Source organism: Gopherus evgoodei, unplaced genomic scaffold (genome assembly GCF_007399415.2).
Source record: "Gopherus evgoodei ecotype Sinaloan lineage unplaced genomic scaffold, rGopEvg1_v1.p scaffold_37_arrow_ctg1, whole genome shotgun sequence".
Classification (NCBI taxonomy): domain Eukaryota; kingdom Metazoa; phylum Chordata; order Testudines; family Testudinidae; genus Gopherus; species Gopherus evgoodei.
The window spans coordinates 4,404,517-4,427,930 of record NW_022060049.1 but is presented as its reverse complement, the minus strand read 5'-3'; the positions used below and the strand labels follow the sequence as shown (position 1 = coordinate 4,427,930).

Sequence of the window (23,414 nt, the reverse complement as noted above, 5' to 3'; positions counted from 1 at the left end):
GGATAGCATCCACCTTGGTCTGTAGGGGGTTTATGGTTCCTCGACCCACTTGGTGTCCCAGGTAATTCACACTTTTTGGCCTTAACAGTTAGTCCTGCCTGCCTGATTCGCTCAAAGATCTTTTCCAAGTGTTCTAGGTGTTCGGGCCAGGAGTCGAAAAAATGGCCACATCATCAAGGTAGGCAACTGCATATTCACCCAGTCCTGCTAGTAGACCATCTACCAGCCTCTGGAAGGTGGCGGATGCATTTCGCAGCCCGAAAGGAAGTACATTAAATTCATACACTCCCACATGGGTGATGAATGCTGACCTTTCCTTGGCAGGTTCATCTAGCGGTACTTGCCAGTACCCCTTGGTTAAGTCTATTGTAGATATGAATTGGGCACGTCCCAACTTCTCCAATAGCTCATCGGTCCGTGGCATTGGATAGTTGTCTGGATGAGTTACCGCATTTAGCTTACAGTAGTCCACGCAAAAGCGTATTTCCCCATCTGGTTTGGGTACCAGAACGACTGGAGATGCCCATGCACTGGTAGATGAGCGGATTATACCCATCCATAGCATGTTTTGGATCTCCCATTCTATAGCAGCTTGGGCATGAAGAGACATCTGGTAAGGTGGGTTTCTAATTGGGTGAGCATTACCTGTGTCAATGGAGTGGTATGTCCGTTCAGTCCGTCCTGGGGTGGCTGAGAACAAAGGGGCGAAGCTAGTGCACAGCTCCTTGATTTGTTGCCGCTGGAGATGTTCCAGGGTTGTGGAGAGGTTCATCTCTTCCACGCCACTGTCACTTTTTCCTTCGTAGTAGACACCTTCATGCCACTCAGCGTCATCTCCTCCCTGGGCTGTAAACTGACAAACCTGTCAGACTCTGGAATAAAAGGGCTTGAGAGAATTAACACGGTACACTCTGGGCTTTAGGGAGGAATGGGGAAATGCTATGAGGTAGTTAACGGCTCCTAGGCGCTCCTGGACCGTGAATGGCCCTTCCCATGATGCTTCCATCTTACGGCCCTGTTGCGCCTTCAAGACCATAACCTGGTCTCCTACCTTGAAGGAACACTCCCTGGTATGTTTATCATACCAGGCCTTTTTCTCTTTCTGAGCATCCTTTAGGTTTTCTTTAGCAAGGGCTAAAGAGTGTCGGAGGGTGCTTTGTAGGTTGCTTACAAAGTCCAGAATATTAGTCCCTGGAGAAAGCGTAAACCCCTCCCACTGCTGCTTCACCAACTGTAATGGCCCCTTAACCTCGTGGCCATACACAAGTTCAAATGGTGAAAACTCTAAACTGGGATGTGGTACAGCTCTGTAGGCAAAAAGCAACTGCTGCAACACTAGGTCCCAGTCATTGAAGTGTTCATTGACGAATTTACGTATCATGGCCCCCAACGTTCCATTAAACCTTTCGACCAGGCCATTGGCTTGATGGTCGTAAGAGGTGGCAACCAAGTGATTCACCCCATGAGTTTCCCACAGTTCTTTCATGGTTCCTGCTTTCTTGTGTTGGGGTGCCCTCTGGTGTTTACTGCCTGAACTGCTGCTGATTTGTTGTCTTCGTAGGGTCGCCTAGCAACAGTGCCTTTCTAACTTTTTTCACTAGCCTTTCACGAAAAGTAAAAAGAAATAAAAGACCCTTTGATTTGCAGATGTGTTTTGCTGGAGTCTGTTGCTGACCATTTAAGCCTGCTTTGTTTAACAAAAGACCCTCATTAAACATAATGGCCTTGCCTTAGGCAGTCTCTCTGCACAACCAGAAAGGAGCAAGGAAAAAAAATTTCTGGCTGTAGTTTAAAAAACCCCCTTCTCTCTGCTTACAAGCAGCTAGCAGAGAAAAAGAATATTCCTACTTGCTTTTGGATTCCATCTATCCTAACGCTGCTCACCATGTTATAGTATTCTTCCCCAATCTGAACTTTAGGGTCCAAAGATGGGGTACTAGCATGAATTCCTCTAAACTTAATTACTAGCTTAGCTCTGATATGCTGCCACCAATCAGGACTTTGAGTGCCTGATAAACTCTGGATTCCCCACAACCTTCCCTGGGGACCCCCAAGATCCAGACCCCCTGGATCTTAACACAAGGAAAGTAAACTCTTTCCCTCACCAGTGCCTCTCCTAGGCTTTCCCTCCCTGGGTTACCCTGGAAGATACTGTGATTCAGACTCCTTGAATCATAAAACAGAGGCTTTCCACCTCTACCCCTCCTCTCTTCCCCTCACCCAGAGGCAATACAGATTCAAGCTCCGTGAATCTAAAACAAAGAGGAAATTTACCTTTCCCTTCTTCCCACCAATTCCCTGGTGAGTACAGACTCAATTCCCTTGAGCCTCAACTAGGGGGAAAAAATTAAACAGGTCTTAAAAAGCAAAACTTTTAATAAAAAGAAAGGAAAAAAAGTAAAAGTTGTCTCTTTAATCTAGATGGTAAATATTACAGGGTCTTTCAGCTTATAGACACCAGAGAGAAAAGCCTCCCCCAGCAAAAATACAATTTAAAATACTTCCAGCAAACTACACATTTGCAAATACAGAAAAGGATTAAAAGACTATAACCGCCTTTCTACTTAATACTCACTATTCTGAATATATAAGAGACTGTAGCAGGGAGATTGGCAAGAAACCTGGTTGCACGTCTAGTCCTTTTCAGGACTCAGAGAGAACAAAGCAAAACCCCAAGAGCACAAACAAAGGCTTCTCTCCACTGAGATTTGAAAGTATCTTGTTTCCTGATTGGTCCTCTGGTCAGGTGTTTGGTTTCCTCTTTGTTAACCCTTTACAGGTAAAAGAGACATTAACCCTTAACTATCTGTTTATGACACATGCACACACATTTTAGTGGTGAGCGGCTCTGGAGAGAGAGGAGACCCCAGTGAGTGGTCAGCTGGGTAAAAAGACTAAAGTTGTGAGGAGAAACACTGATGTGTCCAAGGTCACCCAGGCTGTCCATGATGGAGCTAGAAATATATCCCAGTTCTGGTGCCACCGTACTGCTGTTTTGGGTACTAAAGGTCTCTGCCACACTTGTGTTTTAGGCACTGGTGCAAACCCTTAGTATACACAGAATTTACACTAGTGCACTCTGATTGGCGCTGGTGCACCATGTCCCAGTTTGAAGGTTTGAGGTGGAGTGGGAGGGGCAGTGACCTCTCTGGGGCCTGAGGCTGGCTGAACAGTGCAGCTGGTAAGGGAGGGGCAGCAGTGAGTGCTGGAGGTATGAGCCAGGAGCACAGCCCCACAGGACTGGACACTCACTTCTTCTGACTCATGACACATACCCCCAGCTATGTGCAGGGATTGCAGCTGAGCTTACCTGCCAAGACAGCCTGTGCATCCATGGATAAACCACCTCTTCCTGTAGCCTAATACAATGGGGTCTGGGGACCTTTTCAAGTTGTGTGTGACGGGGCTCTGGAGTTACTGGGTCTGTTCGTGGCTCTGTCACTGACCTGCTTGGTGACCTTGGGGAAGGCACAGCCCTTCTCTGTTTTCCTCCTACCCATTGCGTACTTGGATTGTGATCTTTTGGGGGCAAGGACTGTCCCTCTCTCCTGGGCGGGGTGTCCACCCATCAACAACCATTGTCCAGAAAGAGAGCAACAATCAATGACTCACATGCATGAGGCCACACCAGGGAAATTGCTCAACCTTGCCAGGAGACTCAGCAATGCCCCCCAGGCATGCCTGGAATTGTGTTTTCCAAACACATGGACTGAGGGTATAAAACCGAACACAGGGGGCCCATGCTTAGCCTTTCTCCTTCAGCCACCTATGCTGCAAGCAACAAGGACACTCTGAAGACTGCAACTGGGGACTGGCCCAGGTTTGAGGGACAAATCTGTGTATGAAGGACTGCAGTATCCAGTGGGGTGAGAAAACCTGCTTCATCTAGATGTTGCCCAGTCTAATAGCAATGAGAGTTTAGACTCTGTGCTTATGTTTTATTTTGGTAACTAACTCTGACTTTTTGCCTATCACTTCATATCACTTAAAACGTATCTTTTGTAGTCAATACGCTTGTTTTACTGTTTATCTTTACCAGTGTGTTTGTAATAAGTGTGTGGCAAATCTGCTCAGGTTTTGCAAAGGCTGATGTATATCTACTTTCCACTGATGAAGTGGTGAACCAATTAATAAATCTGCATTGCTTGTCTGGAGCAGTGCAAGACAGTATATTCCTGAGGTACAGTGCTGGGAGCTGGGGTGATTTGGCTCTGGTGCCTCTCTCTGTGTGATTCGTGAGTGGCTTTGGGAGTATTCATGCAATCTAGGTAGGTGTGAGGCTCCACATACAGTTGTGCTGAATGATAACAGCACCTGGAGGGGTTTGCTGCTGGTCACTAGCAAGACATTGTGAGAGACAGCCCTGGTTGGAGAGAGTTAAGGGGATACTGTGATCCCTCAGCCCCTGGCTGCACGCTGGGGATCCTGTCACAATTTGATGTTAGCTATTCTCCAGGCATATAGGACTACCCCCAAAAAGATTTATTAAAAGATCTTCGCTCCTGGGCTAGCAATCTTATGCTCCAGTTCTTTCAACATTCTGAGGTAAAAGTTAATCTGGTACCCCCAATTTTGAGCACATTAGGCTCTTTAAGTTTTTTCCACCTCCGCTGTGGTAATTTCCATTCCATCAGCCATACTGCCTACATGCACATGTTTCATAGTATCATTGTTACTGAAAACCAAGGCAAACTATTCATTTAGTTTTAGAGACATATCTACATTAGGTTTAACCTCCTTCCCATCCACACTGTATACTGGCTCAACTTCATCCTTCTGTATTCTTCTTTTGTTTATATAACTAAAAAACCCTCGTTATTAATTCATTTTCATTGACAGGAGCTCATTCAGCTTGATTTTTAATTTTTCTCACTTTATTCCAACATTTTCTAACCTCCACAATGTAGCTGTCTTTGCTGATCAACTCCTAATAACCTTTTTGAGGTGGTTATTCATCCACATGGGTCTTATGCCTTTCCCTGCTTGTTTGTTCCCTTTTCTTAGTATGCAAATTTCAGATCATTTTTGTATAGCTGATCTGAAAAAATTCCAAGCCTCTTCTGCATTGAAGTTCTTGAGCTTGTCAGGACACATGCTTCGCTGCATCAGCTGACCAGTTAACACCTGGTAACTGAGCACCCCTGGAAAGAGTATGTCATAGTGCTAGTGTCAGCTCACCTGGAGCTGATATTACTTAGTGCAACTAGTTTAAGTGAGTGAGAGCAAAGGCTTTCTTGGTTCAAGCTGTGGTTTCAGCAGCTGATAACACTCAGCATCCCAGAGTCAGGTGTGCAGTTCTTGAGAGACCACACAGGGCTGCTGAGGTGATGAAGAGACAAGGGAGAGAGTGAAGATCCAGGTATTCATCTGTGAAGAAAGGAGCTTCCAACCAAGGTGCAGCCTGCGTGATGAGCTTGTGGCTAAAGTGCTCACCCCACCTTGTCTAGCCTGTGAAAGCAGCAAACTCAGCCTTACATTGCTAGTTCTACACCTGCTTGGTTTTGTCTCTGAAGAACAAGACTACTTTTTAGATGAACCGTTCTTTTGTGTACTGAAACTCAGACAACAAAATAGGATGAATACAAAAAGCCAACATCTAAGGATTAGATATGTCTTGCCAAAGGATCCCCAGGAAGACCAGTTGTGCCCAGGAAGGATGTATACATGAAACAGTGAGACACCACAACCACAGCAGCTGGAAAAAACTCTATTGTCCTATCTAACCCATCCCCAGGTGCATGGTTGTTACAGTTTCAGGGTAACTGCACCTGTTTCTGTCTGCTCCCTTTGTGGTACACTCCAGGAATGTTCAGTCAGGTTTCAGCTCTTCTGCAGTCACTTGCCTCTTGGCAGGGACCCGTGTCCAACTTCTTTTTCACCAGGGAATTTAAGGCTACCCTACACTGTGATAGTCCCAGCAAGCCAGTCTGCCTAACGGCCCGTGCTTTGCTTTCTCTCAAGGGCTAGGAACTGTGTACTGCCAGCAGTTACACATTAACACAAAGCTCCTTCTAAACAAGCACATTTATTTTTAAGATAAAAGTGTTACAGAGAAACCATAATAAAAACAACAAACAGATTTAAACACTCGAAACACACCAGAAATCGCCAATTAGTCTTATGGAGCCCTAATAGCCAAAGTCTTTCCAAACTTTCCACAAGAGTTGAGGCCCCTCTTGGGCAGAAGACAGCCCTGAGTCGGTTTAAACCCAGCTTTTTTATATAAAACCCTTTTTCTTTGTCTGTTGATTTCTGGGAAACCCAGTTCAAACCAGTATATACAACCGTCCCTGGGGTGGCACCTCTTTGGAGGTGTTGACAAACTGAGTGATTCACCTTAAATGCCCCCACTATTTTTGGTTCTTGGAGGAGCTGTGATAATCTTTCCCCTTGGAGCTGCATGCAGTTTCTGGCCCAGAGTGATAAATAAGATTAATACAAGGAAAAGTAAAATATCTCTAGGTTTTTCCAGAAGGAAGCACCTGGGCTAAATTGGCCAAACAATGAACTGTCTGAAGGCAAAAAACAAGAGAAGGACTGAATCCATCCCCTGTATCAGCCCAGTGAGATGTGGGATCTCCCCTCAGAGGGTCTCGGTTTGCCTCCCTGAGGTTGTAAATATCACAAAGTGGGAATTTTGGTAATACGTTTATGATTCCTACGCATGCCTCGTTTTCCCTCTTTGCTTGCATTGCTATGCCTGGAACATAAAGGGTTAAAAATCTGCTCTTGAGGCAGGAGGGGACTTGAAGCATTGTGTCACATATCTGTCTGGGATGGTATAGGTAGTTAAGCATTGGCTGAAACAGTGGAGAGAGAAGGATGTGCAATTGGTGTTCCAGGCCCTCAAAAGGCCCATACCATCACATACACACACCAGTCCCCCACCTCTCTCCCCTCACTGGGTTTTGGAACCCATGTCCCTTGTCTAGCAAGTATCATTTAATTTATATTGAGACAGTAGAGCTAATTTTGATTCCATTAGGAGTCCGTCTAGAGACTGCTGAGCTGAATTCATGTTGGACCAATGGTGCACCAGCACCAGGGCTCTCCTACTAAGAGCTGAAATCACCGAAGGAGCTGAACTGAGATCACCGAGTACTGTGTTAACTAGTGGGGGAGCCTGAAGACCTATCGTTAAGCGGCCGGCAGAGCAGAGCAGTTGCAGCGTGTTGGAGCACCCCATGGAACAGTGAGCAGAGTAAAGCGGTTTGCAGGGGTAGCTGGAGGAGCAGCACAACTGGTGTAGTGGAGCTGGTCGTGGTGAAGGCTGCAGCAGAACTTCACGGAGAGGTGGAGCAGTTGGCCCTGGCCCACGTAAGGTGCCCCTTAACACCCTGTGTGGACTTCCCCCCCACCTATTTCCACCCAGGCTGGGGAGGTAACACCCTACAGATAAACTCTTGAATTCTGGGGTGGCACTGACCAGAGACTTTTAGGTTGTTGGACTTTGGGGTGATTGGACTTGTTAGGCCTGAATAAAGATATAGCAGACAAAACCATCGGGCAGCTCCTTCGAAAAACTAATAAGAGTCCTAGTTTCCCAGCCTCCTTGTTTTCACTCCCTGGTTTTGTTCTTTGTTTGTTTTTAACTCCCCTACATTTCTAACTTTAGGCATGCATGTATACTAAAGGTGTCTAGTTTCTAGTTGTTAAAAGAAGGGGGTGAATTGCTCCAGTGAATAATTTATAACGCGACAGAACTGTCTATAGAGGCTTATACTAAGAAGTAAAGAGCAGGCTGGTTCTCTCGGGAGACGAGCTGCTCTCTATTGATGTGTGCACTTGTCAATAAAAAGCTTTTAATCGGACCTTGCTGGTGTTGCCTGTCTCTCTAGCGGTCAAACAACAAACTTTGCCGTCTGGGTTAGAGTCCCTGACAGACTTAAGACCCTAAGGGGAAAAGGACATTGCCAAACGTACTTGGAGGTGGGCTTTTGTTTATGGTTTGTGTTATAACCCTGTTTGTGGTGTTTCTCCAGTGGGATGCCGCATTGATTCCTTCCTTTATTAAAAAGATTTTGCTACACTCAGACTCCGTGCTTGCGAGAGGGGAAGTATTGCCTCCTAGAGGCGCCCAGGGGTGTGTGGTATGTGAGTGTCCCAGGTCACTGGGTGGGGGCTCGAGCCGCTTATGCATTGTGTTACTGAAATGGAACCCCTGGATACTGAACCCGGCCCTTGTTGCTGCCAACTCAGAGGGGCAGAAGGGTTACATCCATAATCCCCTCCAGCCAGCACAAACCCTAGGAGATGGTATCACTGGCCCCAGTAAGAGCTCCCTCCAACCAGGGCTATCACTGGAATGCACGTATTCGGCAGGTAGATCACTTCACTACTTTGCATTTCTATTTATAGCTCTGTGTTCATGCTGGCTAAGCAGGAAAGAGATTAACTGCATACTCAGTCTCCCAGGGAAAAACCTCCAACCACAATGTTTATCAACATGGGTCAGATTTCCCAGACAGGACTGATTCACTTTCTGGACTGTACCAGCTCCTTCCCACTTGACTAGCTGACCTGACACAGCTCACAATTCCTCCTTTGTTGGCTAGTGTCAAAGTTAGAATCAGGACTCACAATTTGTCAGTTGAGTGGGATAGCGAGGACAGGAACACCAGTTTGAGAGTGGGCTGGGATGTGGCTGCAGACCCAGCATTTAGAAATAATAAGGGTCTGAGCTATCCACACTTGCTGCTGGATAAAAGAATTATCATTGTGGACTCCCCAGACCTTAAGACACCAGCAGCCGAAGAACTGGCACCACCAGAGGCGCATGTTGGAGGCAGGGCCCTTCTGGTTCTGACAACCTCAACTGAGGGAAGTGCAGTCACAGTTTTATGTCCACCAGGCAGCAGGCGCTAGGGTCACTACTGCTTCTTCTTGGGCCTTGCTTTATGTAGTCATCTGCTTCTGGCAACCCTTACGAGAGCGTAGATTGTAAGGTATTGCAGGATGTTCCTCTACGTCTTCTTCTGGAGTCAAAAAATTGACTCTGCATGGTCCTGAGGTGATGATTGGTTCACTGGGGTTGGTGCATTCTTACATGTATCCACTCTGAGATGCCAGACAGTTTAACAGCCGTCCCTTGACTCTGGCTGTAACAATGGCCTTTACACCTTATCTTTTCCTGATGCATACATTCCTCATTCACACAAATAGATTGAGAATACAAACAGTAGTATTTTATATAGAACAAAAAAGCATTGCAAATTAAACCTTGCTAGGTTTTACAATTGATAACCAAGACAATTTACATTGAGACCCAGGCCTTCAATGTTTCTCTAATTTACTTAACATAGACACAATAGAGAATCCTGTCTCTTACTACCTAAATCTTAAAACAAAGAGTTAGAGAGGGCCCAATTTGTAATGCATATGGGAAAACAGAATCTTTTAGTCCCAGGGGGTCAGTTCTTTCTGCTATTTAAAAAAGGTGGCTAGCAGGATGAAATCAAATTATACTTCAATTCTTATGGGACATTATAAAATCCTGCTCCTACATATCCCCCTTTTGACACTAAGATTATTAATCGCCAGTGTCACTTCTTATTTAGTCCATGTAATAGAAAATACTGGGAGGTGATTTGGGCCTTTGGCTTTAGCTTTACATACGTTTGTTTTATCCACCAGCACATTTTAAACATTTCAATTAAACACATACAATTTAAAACCAAAAACAATTAGGGGTAGTAACATTAGCATGCCAGTAGTTGTGGGAGACCATCCAGAAAACGTTATACCAATGGTAAGCTGTTATGCTTTTCTGCAGTGGCAATTCTTAACATGTTCCCATTTGCGTGTATAATATGAATAGTCCAGTTTTCCACATTTTTTTTTTTTTTTTAGGAACCATGTTACCTTTTTACCTTTTAACAGATGATTGGTAACTGTTTGCCATTTAATGCCAAGATTGATAGAGAACTCAGCTAAATCAGTGCTTACAGTAAGCTGAGACTCTTTTGGTGGTGGTGTTGTTGTTACTCAGTGCTGGTATAAGTCAAGCCATTTATTTGGGGACCTAGATATGAACTCGACAGCCTAACCTGAGGCAATCCTTTTTTTTTTTTAATCATACTTGGCTTGTAACCATGTGTTACCTATTTCCATGGTGGCATGAGCAAGAGGAACATATGCAACAAAATCCATTGTATAAAAAGTTGCCATAAGAGCCTAAAGCTAATGCTTGTTGCTTCACTGCACTTCGGGAGGAGAGCTGATCAGTGAAACAGAACTCCTGCTTTTCCAGACATAATCCATTGTCCAAAATTCCTCTTCATCCAAATGAATGTCACCTCCTCTTTCTTCTCCAGGTCCATATACATGACCCAGGACATCACAAGACCCATCAAATGGGAAAAAAGTCTCCAGGCTCTGGAAAAGTACATAAAGGTTTTAGCTGACAGTGGATGGAACCAAGCAATCAACTCAACTTCAAACGACCATAATTTGAGCAAAGATAAAAACATGGTCCTCAAACTTTCCATCTCACTTAACTTCTCTTTGTTGCTAATGTTTCAAACCACACCAACATGTGTTAGGTCAACAACTCATAGAGCTGGACTCCCAGATTTTCCAGAGCTCTGCTTCATGTTCTGGATCACACGTAGGTTCAAGTCATCTTTCTACTGACCCAGCCAATCTCTTAAACTGCCTGGGGCCAAGTTCTCACTTTCTGTGTCAGGTAGCTACTCCCATGATGCTGCTGCCCAAGATTGCAAGAGCGCATCATGCTCCAGTCCTACCTCTCATACCTTTGCCATGCCGCCTCCTGGTCCTTACCCTGCCCCAGAATGCCTCCTAGTATTTACAGGGGAACTTCAGCTGCCACTTTAAAGCAATATTTAATTCCCTTTTTGCCCTCTGAGCCAATGCAGTGGCTCAAAGGGGACACACAAGGAATTAAGGATCTGGGCTATCCAGATTTCAACATTCTGAATATTTCTTTCACATCTGTCCTGCACATATGTATTACTAAATATTAAAAACTGTTTCTGTGTGAGTTCCCAGATTTTTTCTTAACAAATTTAAATGGATCCCTATTAAAGTAATCAATTTTATGGAGAGACTGGTATCTTCCTTACATAGATTTACACTATGGCCCTAGTCCTGAAATCTTTTGAGTAGTAATTCCTTTTAAAGCCTGAATTCTGCCCTCTGTTACAACCATGCTATTTCCATTGCATTTAATGAAAGTTTAACGTGTATGTGAGCACAGAATCAGGCCTTATACTCAGTCTCCAATCTATGCTTTCTGCTCAGCTGCACTCTGTGCAGGATGTGACAGGAATGGAGAAAAGTATCTGTATGCCACCTTTATATTCTCCCCATCCCCTGGGCTGCCATAAAGTAGAGCAGCCTTAAGGCAGTTCAGCTTACTGTGGCTTGTAATAGTCACCAGATAGGAAGGATGGGGGCCAGATACTGTACATCAATAGGAGAGGTAGCCTGACTTGATATGAGAAGATAGGCAGCACTAGGGTGACCAGATAGCAAATGTGAAAAATCGGGACAGGGTGTGGGGGGTAATAGGAGCCTATATAAGAAAAAGCCTCAAATATCGGGACTGTCCCTATAAAATCAGGACATCGGGTCACCCTAGGCAGCACTGAAATTCATGTTGTTTACTTTCCTCAAAAGGAAACCTTAGCTCTTCAAAATGTCTTTTGGAAATACTCTTTAAGGAAGCACCACTAAAGAAACCAGGCAGCTTTTAGAAGCAAATGTAATCATGGTATTAGCATTGCCATTGTTTATTGTCACAAAATTTTGTAGTGTGATATCACCCAGACATTTACAGTCATCTCTACTGCTTGGTCCACTTCCTCATGCCTCAGTTTCTTGGTATAATTCACCATCCTACATGCAAGAAAAGTGCAGGACATAAATGTTCATATGCAATGTTGTAATAGCCGAGTTGGTCCCAGGATATTAGAAAGATAAGGTGTGTAAGGTAATATTTTTTTAATTTGACTAACTTTCAAGTTGCTTCCAACTTCCCATTTCCAAGTTGGTCCAATAAAAACTATGATCTCACCCACCTTGTCTCTTTAATAAAATGTTACTAGACAGCTACTCAGAGTTGTGGCTTGTGAGCTCAGACGGCTGTATTGTCTGGCCCATGTCTAAGTAGCACTCAGTGAACTTATTTTATTGTGAACTCATTATTTTAGTGCTGTGTTGTAAATTAGCCATTCTCAACTGCGGGCCCACGGCCCACTGGACCCCAATCCCCCTGCTTTGCGGAGCAAGCCTTGAGCCCCCCACATGCCATGGAGCTCCCAAGGCCCCCACTTCTAGCCCCATAGGGCAGAATCCTGCCCGTGGCTGAAGCCCAGAGGTCCCCCACACACACACATCTGAATTCTGGAGGGCTCTCCCTTGCTGGATCATGGAGTTTTTATAGCATGTGGGGGGGCCTTCAACAGAAAAAGATTGAGAACCCTCATTGTAAACAACACTCTAAAAAGTCCATCTGGGCACCACAAAATAGTTACTAGCCCTTCTGTGATGTGCAGCAGCCAATCTCTATCTGTAACATCAATCAACATCTTGCCCCACAGAGGTTAGATTTGGGATTTAGTTTAATAGCATCTCTGATGAAATATGGCATTCCATGATCACGTCAGTAGGCATTGTCCAGTGCATGCCACCTTCACCACAAGACCAGCCCTCAGAGATGTATTACTGCTGTGACTCGCTCTCCTTTTTCCTCACAAAGCCACGTACTGCAGCCCTCTCTGGGCTCAGGCTGTTTCTGACACAACAAAATGCCAACTGGAGCCAGAGCAAGTTTTGAGGATACCAAGGGACAGACCCTTCAATCCTCATTCAGGTAAATTCCTTCTGACTTCTATTCTGCCTAACTAAGGGCTGCAGACATTAGTGCATAGACTGGGTCCCTCTGCCCTTACTCAGTCTGAGCGGTTATCCTGGAAGTTTTAAACAAGTTCCAGTCAGAACCAGTTTTCCTAAGGGGTTTCCCAGCAGGGGCTGCCTGTCTTTTCTAAGGGGTTTCCCAGCAGGGGCTGCCTGCCTTTTCTAAGGGGTTTCCTGGGCAAGCTTATAAAGACTCCCCTGGACACAGCATCAGCACTGTCCATCTGAGTGGCAGCCAGGGATGGTCGTGGGTCACAGGTCTTAGCTGCAGCCTGATCGCCTGATCTGTAAAGAGAAGAGAGAGAAGAAGAAACAACACTTACTTTTGTCACCATCCATCACGGTTGTGCTGTGTGTTCAGACAGCATGTACTGAGTAGAAAGAACACTCAATGCAGGAGATGAGGGGATTGAGTTAAACTGCAGATGTCAAGTTCTCATACTTCCATTTTCGGTGACTAATCTCTTAAACCAGTGGGAACGGTATTTCTGTAGATCAGTATTGCAGTACTGCCTCATAGTCCAGTCACAGATCAGGATCCCATTGTGCTAGGGCCTGTACAAACATAGAACAAGATGGTCCTTAACTGTCATTAATTAACACATATTAGCAGCACAACAGACAGATAAGAGGATAATAAAGCAAGCAAAAAAGTCCCCTTTGACCAGGTACCACCATATAACTAATATAATGCTGAGAGCCCAGTACTGGAGTGCGGGGCAGCCAAAAATGTTTTTGCTTGGGGTGGCAAAAAACCTAGAGCTGGCCTTGGACTTTATTATTTCACAGAAATGAGAAATATCTTAAAAACATAGAGCTTTCCTTTTGGGTACTATCATAGGGATCCACTCACCTCTTGAGAGCTTCTTAGTGGCTGGGTCTGGTACCACAGTCTTTTTCTCACCCCTGGTGCACCCTGTCAGCTAACTTCAGTGAATCTTCTGTGGCTCAGGCGTCTGGCTAAGACCCAAAGGCCAAATGAACCTCTCCTGGGATAGTCAAGAACACTCCCATTGCCCTCACTAGGGTCTCCAGCCCCAACTCAGGGTCCTTTAATTTGTGCCCTTTGTTCAATTTCTCCATAAGCATTGTTCCCTTCGTGGGGCTTATGCCACTGTAGACGGTAGTGGAACCTGGGCTTGCCTATAACTCTGTCTTCCATACCATGGACCCTATAAACAGTAGCTAGACACTGCTTGATTTCAGTTCATCGTTGCTTCTTCCTACCAGCCACTTTTAGCTTTACCCTCACCTCAGGGTTAAAGTTCTTAGGGACTCTCTTCCTATAAACCCAACTTAAGCAAATGCTGCCAGAATCAAACTGGCTATCTCCCGAATTTCTGTGGCCAGAGAGCAGCATCCTTTCTTGCCCCTCCAGTTCCTGGCAGGATCTGACCTGCTAAGGCCCTGCAGCTCCTTTTAGCTGAGCCTGACTGGCTGCTTTCCTGAGGCCTCTCTAGACAGACCCAGATTTGTGGCTCTTTTCCTGGGGCAGGGTGTAATAGGACCACAGGGCCTCTCGTAAGAAGCCTCAAAGCCCGGGTACAGCCCATCACAGGCACAGATCGATTGCTTTTCTTAGAACCAGATGAACCCCTAAAATAGTTGCTTAGCATAAGTGGGAAATATGATGCAGATGTTAGAGGAAGGCTGTGGAACGGGAGGATGGTGCAGCAGTTATCACACTAGCCTAGAACTTCCTGTGTGACCTTGGGCAAGTCACTTAGCCCTTCTGTGCATCAATTCCCTGCCTGTAAAACAGGAATGATAGTGCTTCCCTACCTCCCAGAAGTGTTGTGGAGATACGTACGTACATACACACATATCTGAGTACTTAAACTCTGTAACTACAGTAATGGGAACCTAAAATAGATGTGAATGTATTTGTATGGTTTTTGTTTTATACCATTAGGACACTAGGTTCATTCAGAAGATCTGCTGAGCGAAACCAAAATCAGGAGCTGTTGGTTAGTATCAGCACTAGGACTTGGCAGAAGAGGTCCAGGAATTCAAACTCTGTCTGTATCTCTCTCAGCCAGCCCCTGTGGTTATGTAGCTAGTATAGGCAATGACAGCAATACAAATATCAGAGAGAGAATGACTCTGAAAGGTAGAATGAAGTTCCTTGTCAGGTTTCCATATAAAGGAGGACCCAGTCTACTATCTAAAATGACAATTACTCCTATGAACTGAACTGTACAACTCCCAAAAGAAAGGCAAACAGACAATGCTCTAATGATGAAACTGCTCTTCAGAGCCCTGTGTCTTACCTGGTCAAAGAAAGCTGTGCGGTGACTCGGTGGTTTTCTGTTGGGGAATTCACCCGGGGAGGAGGCTCTGGATGATCTCAGATGTTACTAGTCCAGATCTTAGCAGAACTCTGGAAGGCAAAAGAAACTGCTTATAGGGTCAATTGCACACTTCAAGAACTCAGCTGCTCTGAGCAGACAGCTCTGATATCTATGAGTGGGAGCTGTGTGTTTCCACCCAGGGCACCCCCCATAAAGCTATAAACTGGAGGTTCCCACTCAGCCACTCTATTTGCTCCTGATTCCCAAGGATAAAATGATGCCTTCTAGATCTCTTACCTCACCAGCAGACACACTTCCTCAAGGTGATTCTGGGGTTTTCAAGGGGATTCCATGTTCTCTGCTTCCTGAGCACTCTCACCAGTCTCTTATTCCCACCCTTGAAAGGCACAGACTCTAATGCTTCAATAGAAAGCCTGGGGCTGCAGCAATCAGTCCGGTTGAGAACTTTTGATGTAGAAGAGCCTATCGACCTTCCAACAATCCCACCATGCAGAAAAAACAGCCCTTGCTTGCCTGATAGGTTTAACAGCAAAAGAGCCTTCAAGAATTGATATGGGAGCAAGCCCAGGTCTGGCAGCAACTCCCCCCAAAGTCTGGCAAGTCCTGTGACAGGAAATGGAAACCAGGCACAGGAGATCAGACTCTGTAAAATGGGACCTGCGAACAACCCTGATGTGGTTTTGGTTATTCTTAAAGACGCAGCAGTGAGATCTCATAGGGACATAACAATGTGGGCCTTTCAACTGACACTCTATTTAACCTGGGAAGCACATATATGGCTCTTAGTGATTAGCGGGCAAGAGATTATGACATGATTAAGGCAGCCATGCTGGATGAGGTGAGGCCTCTCCACAGAAAAGTACTGCCAGAAATGTGGAGTTGAGATGGATTGAGGGATTAGGTCTGTGTGCATTTGAACAGAAATTAAAAGATTGGGCCGCTCATTGGTAAAGCCAGATACTCAAACTGTGGGGGAAATCATGGACTGCATGATTCTGGAAGTTTTTTCAGAGTCTCCCTGAGCATACCCGAGTATGGGTTACGTGGCACTAGCCAGTTAATCTGGACCCCACAGTTAAAGTTATAGAGGAATTTGCAGAGGCAGACATTCCCAGAGTGAGTCAGTGGTTTAAGGGACTAGATTTGAGAAGGGTCAGAGTGTCTATAGCTGGGAAGGACAGCAAGAAGAGGGAGGAGCCTCAAGGAACTGTAGTGGGAGCTTGGTCAACAGTGTGCTTCCGACATGGATGTGAAGGACAGCTAAAAAGAGACTGTCCTAAAATGGGCTGTGGGTTTGCAAAATTTTGTGGCTGGGACAAGACTCTCAGGCAGGGGAAAAAAAGAAAGTAGCTACCATATTGGTATGCATAGAGAGGAGCCACCAAAGGGACTAATGGATATAGCTTCATCCTGTTTGCTAGTCAGGCAGGAGTTAGTGAAACCCCACTGGATACTTCCCAGACGTAGGATCAAAACTGAATATGGGGACAATAAATCCTGCCCAGTGGCAGAGGTGACTCTGGAAATCAAGGGGAAGTCTAGGCCGAAACATGTAGGGGTAGTGGGTGGAGTGCAGAAAAGCTATCAGAGAGGAACGGGCTAAGAGAGGAACGGGCTGCAAGGCAATAAATCACATCCTCACTGACAACAGAACTCTTATTCTTACCATACCTTACAAAGGAAGTTACAAGGAAACCACTGTGTAACTCAGAATCTCTTCCCCTTACCTAGCAGAACTATACAATAGACCAGCTCTGTGTGATTTTCCATGCTGAGTGACTTAGGAAGGGATACTCTGTTCTCAAGCTCTCACTGTGGAGGCGTTCGGGCCCAGAGGTGGGTGGCCAGAAGGTAGGCCCCCACGGAGGCTTCCGCGACCAGGGAGTCCTCCATAAGCGAGACGGCCGCAGCCAATGTCGCCGGCCAGTGGCGGAGCACCCAGGCCCTTCCCCGAGCAGGCAGAGTCTGGACGAACTGCTCCAAGACGACCTGCTTGGTTACCTCCTCGGCCGTCCTGGCCTCCAGCTGCAGTCATTGGCGACACGCCTCCTTCAAGGTCTGGGCCACCAGCTGTGGGTGGGCGCCCGCAGGGTAGGCCTGCTCTGGAACTGCCGCCTAAAGGTGTCGGGGCTGACGTCCAAGGCGTCCAGGACCGCAGCTTTCACGCGGTCATAGTCCCTGGCCTCCTCCGCCACCAGTCTGCGGTAGGCCGTCCGAGCCCGTCCCGGTCAAATACGGTGCCAGAAGAGTGGCCTATTGTTCTCAGGCCCACCCCGCGACAAGGGCCACGCATTCAAAGGTGACCAAGAAGGCCTTGGGTCACTGGGTCACGAGGTTTGGCTGACCCCCCTTGAAATCAAGATACCCTGGTCACCGGGTTTCCCCTCGCAGGAGTCTTGGGGTGGCTGGAGTCAGCTTAAGTCTCAGACCTGGTCAGCGGCACTCATTCACCTTTCACACAAGAACCTTAGTTAGTTACAATTTCAGTTCTGAATACATCATTAAAAGGAAAAACAAGATTACCCCCCCTAGGAACAAGAGCAATCCCTGAGGTTGCTCCAAGTCCCAATAATTATCAAGGATGGCCCATGAACTAGTGGAGTTAGTGACGTTACTCATTGGCCGTTACTTACTTATTCCTTAACCAGTAACACAACAAAGAGACATTTACAAAACCACAATAATGTTAATATACCCTCCTGTATATGGGGCTGCCTAGAGGGTTTCCACCATCCAACCCACAATTCGGGGGCGTTATTCCTCAAACCCAGGAGGTAAACGCACTTTCCGCCCGAAGTCGTCGCGTCCAGCAGTCGAACTTCCCCTTCTTCTGGAGCCGTCTCGCTTCCATGTCCTTTGGAGTTCTCTTTAGAGAGGACGCAGCCGCCCCGGCCGATTGTGACAATCCGGAGCCCGAGCTATTCAGGAATCGCTCTCGGCAGCCGGTCAGCGCCTCTCTACAGGGAAAGAAGTCCCATCTGGGGTGCCATTGTTAGCCAAATGGGCTTGTTTCCCCCTGGAGCTTGCTCAATTACCCCAAGGAGGCACGGAAGACCAAAAGACGGTTACCAAGTTCTTTATTTATCAGTCAGCTGAGCGGGTGCTCCCCTCGACTCATGCCAGAGGGAGAAGCACACCTTACAAGCGCAGAGCAAACCTTTTACACCCTGTAACAAACAACTTGGCGTGCGTAAATTCTACTAGCCCATGCATTTTTGAAGTCCCCTTTGGGGATATCTATAGGGGTAAACAGGACACATCTGTTCAACTTCCTTTACAGAGTAGCCTGAGTACGTGCGCAGACAGCAGCTACGTGTGGGAAGGGAGCAGCTTAGATGATAAGCAAATATTCAAATAGTTGATCTTTTGCTCTAAGAGGATGATCTAGTTGGGGATTGGTCCTGCTTTGAGCAGGGGGTTGGACTAGATGATATTCTATGATTCTGTCATTTTTCTCCCTCTGCCTCTCTCCCAGCCAGAGCAGCCGCCTGCCCTCCCCTCCCCTGCCCTCCTCCCGTGAACCAGCCAGGGGCACTGGGTTTGAAGGGGTGCTAGCCAAACATGGCCTAGGCCAGGCTCAGATGATCACAAACAAGACGCGCCCAGCCAGCCCATCCCTGCGCCAAACCTGGCCCAGCCCAGGGCCCAACCCATGGCTGCATGGCCAAGTCAGTGCCCCCCAGCCCTGCCCTCCCCAGCTACCTGCAATAGCAATGCTGCCCTCCCTGGCCTGGCACAGGGAATAAAAGCCACTCAGTGACTCTGTGCATCACCAAAATCTCCCAGGACCGGGGTAAGGCGGGTTTGGTCCTTGGCACAGCACAGCTCACAGGCCTTGAGCCTCCCACCCACGTCGAGGGGTGAGCAACAATGTGTGGCTTGCTGAGTGCCCCCTGGGCACTAAGGGCACTGGAAATGGGCTGGGAGAGGGCAGGAGGGGCCATGGCCCATGAGCAGTTGGAGAGAAGTTAGACAACCCCCAACCCTAATGAGTGCTGGGTCTGATCCCTTGCTGCGGTCACCCCTGGTCTGAGCCCTGATCCCCCATATTCCTCTGGGACCTGGGGCAGGTCCTTGACCTGGCACTGGTCTCTCACTGTCTCCAGCTGGTGGGGGTGGGGCGGGGTTGCTGATGGCACTAACCCCCATGCTCAGTGAGTACAGAGGCAGGGTGAGTCTCCGAGCTGAGCTGGAGGACCAGGGTGCGGGAAGGATAGGAGAATGGGTCTCTCTCTCAGCCCCTCCTTGTCTCCTTTCACCCTCCAACGGGGGTGTGTGTGTTTGTGTGTGGTGGGGGGACACAGCCACTGCACCCCCAGCTGCTGGCACAGGCTAGAGGGTCTCAGAGAGGAGGCCTGGCCTGGCTAGTGGGACGAGCCTACAGCAGCTGCTCACACAATGCAGGTGCCAGCGCAGGAACAGGGCCCCAAGGGCTGGGGGCCAGCAGCAGCTGGGGTGGCGGGACCCTGGAGCAGCTCTAGGCACAGGAGGATGGAGGAGGTGGGGGTTGGGGCAAAGGCCGGGCCCTAGAGGGGGAGCAAGGAGGCAGGTGTTCTGTCCCAGATCTGAGCGGGAAGCGGGGGCTAGTGGTTAGAGCAGGGGCTGCGACGCAGGGGGCTGGGTTCCAGCGCTGATTCCAGGAGGGGCAGAGGCTGGGTGGGTATGGTTCCCTGTGGGGACCAGCCCAGGGGCTGGGACGCAGGGGGCTGGGTTCCAGCACTGATTCCAGGAGGGGCAGGGGCTGGGTGGGTATGGTTCCCTGTGGGGGCCAGCTCAGGGGCTGGGACGCAGGGGGCTGGGTTCCAGCACTGATTCCAGGAGGGGCAGGGGCTGGGTGGGTATGGTTCAGTGTCTCCGCCAACCGCACACTTGATGTGGACCCTATAACTGGCTTGTGGGGACTCCTGGGGCTCCCTGCTGGTCCCTCTGGCACACGGATCAGAGAGGCAGAACAAGGGCGTTGGGGCAGCGAGACACGGGGAACTGTGGGGGCACGGCTGGCTGAGCCAGCACTGCACCAGCAGGGGGCATCCACAGGCCAGAGCAGAGCTGCCCCCAGGCCCTGGTCCAACAGTGAAAGGAGCAGCCACTGCCCCACCCTGCTCCCGGGTGCGCGGGAGGCAGCGCTGGCCGCGTGACTTAGAGCCAGGACGCCTGGGACCTGCAGCGGGGCCGGAGGGGGAGCTGGGGGGATCCCGCTCCCTGGGCCCTCAGCCACACACCCCTCCCTGTCCCTCCCTTCTCCTGCCTGTGAACAGCAGCAGAGACCTCGGCCAGCCTTTGGGTCACAGCTCATTGGCCCAGGCACACGCCCACAGGGCCAGCAGTGACTGAGTGATAATGGGTGGGGGGAGGCCTCAGAGCAGCAAACACACAAACTCTCCCCCCCCAAGAGGTCACTCCCAGTAAAGGAGGTCACTGCCTTTACCTGGGGTCACTCCTGCCAGTGCTTGCCCCAGCACAGCACAGCCGGCGGGCAAGAGGGAGGGGACCACTAGGGCCCGTGGGATGCAGGGGGTGAGGCTTGGCTCAGGGCTTGATCAGACCCAAGGGGGCTGGAGCTGGCTGCCTCATAGGGAGCTGGGGCTCCAGGGGCCCAGGGGGTGGCTCTGATACCTAGGGAAAGGCACTGAGGAGGTGTCTGCCACTGGGCAGGGGCGTGTGATCCAGGTCCGTTGGGGCAACGAGCCCAGCCTGAGTCCTGCGGGGCCCTAGGTGCAGCCCGGCTCTGCCCTGCTGCGGACCAACCCTGGACGCGCCTCCTATGCAGTCCTGGCTCCACCCCCACTTACTTAGGCACTTTGACTGCAACCCCTCCTAGGACCCCTCCCCGCTTCCGGAGCCGAGGTCCCCACCGGGAGACGGGGCCGAGAGGCCAGGGTGCCAGGCTGTGGTGGGAGGGGTGCAGGGAGCCAGGCCTGGGCCAGCTCCCCAAGGTGGTGAAGGGGAATGATATGGGGGCAGAAGGTGGGGGGGTTCTCTTTAACCCTTTGCAGACTGGACAGACACAGCCTGGGGCTCAGTGGCTGGATCAGATCCCCCCTCAAAGTCAGACGCTGGTAGCAACCTCTGTGCGCCCTCCATGGCTGACAGAGGGGTGACAGGAGAGGGAGGGGGAAGGGCTGTATTTTGGGTCCCAGGCAGGGGAGATTGGAATGGCCGAAGCTGGTAGATAACAGCGCCTGACTGTCCCCTTACCCCATCGGGGGCAGGGTGGCCATGGGGCACAGAGGGCCACAACTCTAGATGCTGTGCCAGAGGGAGGAAGCCTGGCCTGCCCCCTGCCCGAACAGCCAAGCACCCTGGGGGTCCCAGCCCCTCTCCCGTCCCTCCCCCCAAAACTGACACCGCAGCCAGGTGTAGGGGGGGAGATGCCTTGTTGAGAAAATCAGGTGTAGCTGGAGCAGCGAGCTGTGGGGGGCAAAGTCTCTGGGAGGAGGGGGCTGCTTCTAGGCCTCCTTGGGGGGCAGCTGGTGGAAGGTTTGGACGTCATCCAGGAAGAACTTGGGGATCAGGATGTTACTGGAACCTGGGGGGGAGAGAGGTGGTTGGCAGTGGTTAGCACAGTGGGGGAGGCATGAAAAAGTCCTGAATATTGTGACTGTCCCTGTAAAATCGGGACATCTGGTCACCCTTGGCGCCAGGGCCCCGCCTGCTCCAATCCCAAATCCTGCTGCCCAGGAGCTGGTGGGGATGCTAGTGCTGCTCGACCTGCAGGACAGGAAGCAGTGCAGTGGGGCAAATGGGTGCCGGACAGCCACTGGCTGCTGGCTGGCGGCCCCGAACGTGCTGCGCCCCCCGGGCTGCACGAACCAGACACCGCGGGCCAGGCACTGCTGGGGAGTAGAGACTGACCTGGTTGTATCTGCAGCCAATGCACTATCTGCAGAAATGGTGCATGGATATGCAGGGCTCTACACATGGCTGACCCCAAACCAACCCCCACCCCAAGGCCAGGAAGCAGATGGCCGGGTACCTCCATGATGTCCTTGAGCCTGGGGGTCCAGCAGGAGAGCTGGTAGGTGGACTCCAGCCGTACCTTCCTCTCAGGTTGCAGCTGCTTGCTCTGGGGGAGGAAGGGAGAGGGGGTGAGAGGCAGCAGGGAGGGGGTGTGGGATGGGAATGGAGGGAGAGCGCGGCCTACCTGAGTCGCTCCAGGGGAGAGGCAGAGAAAAGAACAGAATGGATCACTGAGCAAGAGAGAGAGGAGGGGAGAGAGACTGATGGGAGGACAGAGCCGCTTCCCCCAATTCACCGCATGGCCACCCCATGCAGTGGTCACCAGCTCCAGCTCCCTGGCGATCTGAGGTCCTGACCCCCAGGGTCCTCTGCAGGGGCAGAAGAGGTCACCTCAGATGGGGAGTAACTCAGGGGTCCTCCTCGTATGGGGAGGGCATCACCCCACTGTACAGGGACAGAGGCCACCTCTGTGCTGGGAGTAGGTCACTGCTATAGAGTGGCACCCCCAGGATGGCCTGGGCTCCCCTGTGCAGCACAGATCTCCCCCCTGGCATGGGTACAGCTACCGGCCCCTGGCCCCAGTCCCTTACCCCAAACATGAGGGAGGTGCCCAGGAGCGCCATGTTGCAGATGATGTTTGCGCTGGCTGCTGATGCTGGCTCCTGGATCAGCTTGGCGGAAGGTCTCCTTGCTACACAACCTGCAGGGGGAAGACAGGTCAGTGCTAGCACCCCTGCGATGCACCCCAGCCCAGGCTCATTCAGTCCCATGGCTGATCAATCGATATCCTGCTCTTCCCACCCCTCTCAGAGCTGGGGTAGAACCCAGGAGTCCTGGCTTCCCAAGCCCCCCCTATCCCCCTGGACCCAACTCCCCCGCTCAGAGCTGGGGGGTAGAAAACCCGGATCCTGGCTCCCAGAACCCCTACCACTGGCCCCCCACTCCTGCTCATACTGGGGGTAGACCCTGAGTCCTTGGCTCCAGCCCCCCTCTAGCCCACTGGCCCCAAAAAACCCCCCCCCCTTCCCCCGCTCAAGCTGGGGGGAAGAACCCAGGAGTCCTGGCTCCCCAAGGCCCCCCTCTAGCACACCTAGACCCCACTCCCCTCTCACAGCTGGGGGTAGAACCCAGGGGTCCTGGCTCCCAGCACCACTCGCTCTAACCCACTGGACCCCATGCAGTTAATGTTTGAATTCAGGTTCTTGCTGCTTCTGCCTCCACAGGTTCTCTCGGGCGCTGGGGGCAGGGGTCTCTCTAGCTCCC

General features: G+C 49.7%; 2 long non-coding RNA genes across 2 annotated transcripts; one reads left to right on the top strand and one right to left on the bottom strand.

Moving 5' to 3' along the window:
• Positions 1 to 48: 48 nt before the first annotated feature.
• LOC115642116 lies at positions 49 to 20,908 on the top strand. Its single transcript, XR_003998157.1, has 3 exons — positions 49 to 61; positions 746 to 747; positions 20,768 to 20,908. It is a non-coding gene; the product is annotated as an uncharacterized LOC115642116 (long non-coding RNA).
• A 655-nt stretch (positions 20,909 to 21,563) lies between these two features.
• On the bottom strand, positions 21,564 to 22,803 carry LOC115642115. The gene is made up of 3 exons (XR_003998156.1): positions 22,742 to 22,803; positions 22,168 to 22,257; positions 21,564 to 21,720 (listed from the first exon to the last, which is right to left on the bottom strand). It is a non-coding gene; the product is annotated as an uncharacterized LOC115642115 (long non-coding RNA).
• Between the last annotated feature and the right edge of the window lie 611 nt (positions 22,804 to 23,414).